This window comes from Vipera ursinii, assembly GCF_947247035.1.
Source record: "Vipera ursinii genome assembly, chromosome: 1".
NCBI lineage: Eukaryota > Metazoa > Chordata > Lepidosauria > Squamata > Viperidae > Vipera > Vipera ursinii.
The window spans coordinates 295,685,002-295,689,016 of NC_139512.1; positions in this window are offsets into that span (position 1 = coordinate 295,685,002).

Here is a 4,015-nt window from a genome sequence, read left to right on the forward strand (position 1 = left end):
GCAAAGAAAGAAAGTTATTCTTAGATCATAGAGGGTCCATTTAGATCATTAGATCCAACCTGCTACTCAGTGCAAGAGTATTCCCAACAGATTTCTGTCCAGCTTCTGCTTGAACATATCCAGTGAATGAGAACCCACAATCTTCCTTTCTAATTGATTCCATGGAGAATCACAGACATCATAAACCCTTCCATAGAATTAATAGGGTTAAAAGAGACCTCCAATCTCCAGTCAAGTGCACGAATCATCATACCATTCTGGACAAATGGCTGTCCAGTCTTCTATTGAAAATCTACAGTGATGGAGCACCCACAACTTCAGGAGGAAGGTTGAATAGCTTAAATAGTCAGGAAATTCCCCTTAGTTCAAATCTGGATTTCCACCAGATTTATATTGCCTTTAGGTGCCCAATACATCTCTTCATGTACTGGAAGATTGCTATCATGTCTCCCCTTACATTTTTCTTTTTTCAAGTTCCTTTATGAGTATTAGGATTTAGCCTTCATGCCCCTTACTATCTCTGTTGCTGCTTAGAACTGTCTGTTTCTCTGTCCTTTTCCTCAGCTTTTACCTGTTTTTGCCAACCTGGCCACTTCCAGATCTGTTAAATTCAGTCCTATGCTTGGTTCTGATATTGGTCCTACACTTCAGCTCCTGAACTATATCCAAAGTCAGTGGTCCATCAGTTTTAATGTTTTAAAACTGTTTTAACCCTAGTTTGTAAAAAAATGTCCTTGTTGGTTTGCATTCTTTTAGAGAGTCGTTGAGGTCACATGGAGGTTTATTCACTTTATAAATTCATGGCACAACATAGGAGAACAAACCAATCAGGACAAGAATCAGCAGTCCATCTGCATTTAAAAGAAAAAGGCCACTCTTTTGAAGACAGCAAAGTCCACATTTTGGACAGAGAGGACCGCTGGTTTGAAAAAGTGGCCAAAGAGGCCATCTATATCAAAATTGAACAGCCCTCTCTCAACAGAGGGGGAGGGACATGACATCATCTATCTCCAGTCTACAACACAATCCTTTCAGCAGTTCCAAGAAGGCTCCACACACATTTGCACTACTCAGGTGACCCTGACAACACAGATAAACCTCCAAGTGGTCCTTAAAAGAATGCAAATGACCAGCTGTCTGCAAGGAGTATAAATCCTTCCATTCCCCACTATCCAATCAGAGCTGAAGAAGCTTCTTGGATGAGAAACAAAACATCTTCAAAGAAAAACAAGAAAGCCCAGTTGCCTTGTGAAAAAGCACCTTTGGGACAACTATGACCTGGATGACTGAGAATCTCCACAGACATTTAGCTAATCCAAAACATTTCTGTGGAGATGGTATAAGTTAGATGTGCACAATGTGACTCATCAAACTGTATTTGGCTCATGAAGATCTCAATAGAGCTTTCTGTAGCCCATAATTGAAAAACAGAGCTTGGCAAGCACTTGCCTGGCCACAAAGTACATGCCAGGTCTGATGTCTTTGGTTTGGTGGGTCAAGTTGTACAGGCCCAGTCAAAGGCAGATGGCCAGTTACCACTCCTAATTATCCACGCTGTACTTTTTCCATCTCTTCAGATGCTAGATGTGACCATGTCACAGCTTATAAGCCTTCACCCCAGTCTGGCAGCACAAGTGTCCCTCAAACATCAAGATATTAAGGAGAACTGGGCCCGGTTACAGCAACTGTTGAGGTATTTGCTGAATATTTGATTTGTAACTCTTTTCATAGCTTTACTTAAGTACTTCATTTATGAATTGATAGAGTTATTTTTTTAAAAAAAACTAGAGTTATTTGCTTTGCTTTTGCCTATGATGTAAAGACATTAAGCAAATGAAGTGCCCCCACCAACATTTTACTGTATATGTCAATCTGCTTTTGAGATACAGAAGGACACCTATCAGTGAAGCAATGAAAATCCCTTTTTTAAAGTTAAGAAGGCATTCAGCAAAAGTTCACAAACACCCAGAAATTATAATGGTCTCTTCTTCAGCAGCAAAGCAAAATTAAGAGTTTAGCAATCATTCCAGTTATTTCAGGCTTTGCACAGAACACCACCTTTTTAAGTAAAAGGTTTAAGTAAGTAAAGCAGTGTTTCTCATCCTCAACCATTTTAAGATGTGTGGACTTCAGCTCCCAGAATTCCCTGGCCAGCATGCTGACTGGAGAATTCGAGCAGCTGAAGTCTACACACCTTAAATTTCCTATGGTTAAGCAAACCTGGACTAAATGCAAAGAAATGTTGGAATAAAAGGAGGTAAAGGTAAAGGTAAGGGACGCAGTGGCTCAGTGGGTTAGGACGCTGAGCTTGTCGATCAGAAGGTCGGCAGTTTGGCGGGTCGAATCCCGAGTGCCACGTAACAGAGTGAGCGCCTGTTACTCATCCCAGCTTCTGCCAACCTAGCAGTTCGAAAGAACGTAAAAATGCAAGTAGAAAAATAGGGACCACTACGGTGGGAAGGTAACAGCGTTCTGTGTGCCTTTGGCATCTAGTCATGCTGGCCACATGACCACGGAGATGTCCTCGGACAAGCGCTGGTTCTTCGGCTTTGAAATGGAGATGAGCACCGGCCCCTAGAGTTGGAAACGACTAGCACGCATGTGCGGGGGAACCTTTACCTTTACCTTAAAAGGTAAAGGTAAAAGGAGAAGACTTGGCATGTGATCTATAAACTTTAATTCAGGGTCAATTTAAATGACTATTCTGGATGGATAGTTTCATATATCTAGAAGGCAACAAGTCGGAGAAGATGTTTTAAGATCTCTTCATCTGGCATTCTAAGAGTTGTTCTTCCTTAAAAACTAATCCTTGTGTGATAGTGGTGAATATCTGTACCTCAGGTGTAGGATGTTACTTTCACTGCTGAAGATGTTACCTAGCCTGGTAACAAAAGGTTCAGAAACGAAACCAAAAGCTCGGTGAATGAACTTCCATCTTCACTAATCCTTATATTTGTCCGTTTTTCTTTCAGTATCCAAAACATTTTTCTTTCCTGCAGGTTTGAGGGCAAGGATTCATTTTATTAGTCTTCCACCTGTGGAACCCTGTATTTTTACCCCACAAAAAAAAGAATAAAATGATTTAAATAATGCAGTTATAATGAACAGAGCTAAGATTGCTCTGAGACAGGGCTGGTTTTATTCTGTAGTGATTTTCATGTTGGTTTTCTGCCCCTTCTTTCCCCATTCTTATTGTAACCATTTTCTTTTGTTTTTCTTTTCTCCATTTTCCTACTTCCCCACCTCTTAGGAGTGATAACCCCACACAACTGGCTTTAACAAAGGAATTTATAGATTCAAGTTCTAATCAGGTACTGTCTACAAATACAAAGAGTCCAGAACAGGATCCAGAAGGAAAGGTAGTATGGGAGGTAAGTGATGCTTTTAGGGCCACACTTGGATTTCTTTATCCATATAAAACATGAATCTAATCAAATTTCCTTTATCCCACATCTAGTTAGATCACAGAAATCATAATTAATACCCTACTAGGGTAAATGTATTATCCATGAGTCTGCAATGACAGTTGAATCTTCGTTATTGATTCCAGATGAGCACATTGATCTTCACTTTCTTGGCTTAAGCCTGTGATTAAGCTACTACTGATTAAAGAGGCCGTCTTGCCACAACTTTCTGTTCATACATTTGTGGGACAGAGTTAGGATTATTTCTTTCTGAGAATGTAGGTGGAAGTATTTTTTTCTCCTTGATTGGCTTTGTGTATTTGGAAGACCATCATCCATTATTAAGTGGTGGTCCTTTACTAATCCTACAGAACAAGTATGGCATTTTGGGATTTTTTTAGTTAAATTAAATTCTGGCACAATAAGTTTTTGGATAATAAAGAAAGGAAGGAGACTTGAGAATAAAAAAATGGGAGATGTTCAATAGTAGTTTTCTCCCATTCTTGCTTCTGGAGTGAGTGCAAGGTAGCCGTGCTACAAAATAATAGGTATGAACTTCTGTAAAATGACTGCAGGCTTGGGTTAAAGGCAGTTGCCAGAAAAGGATTCCA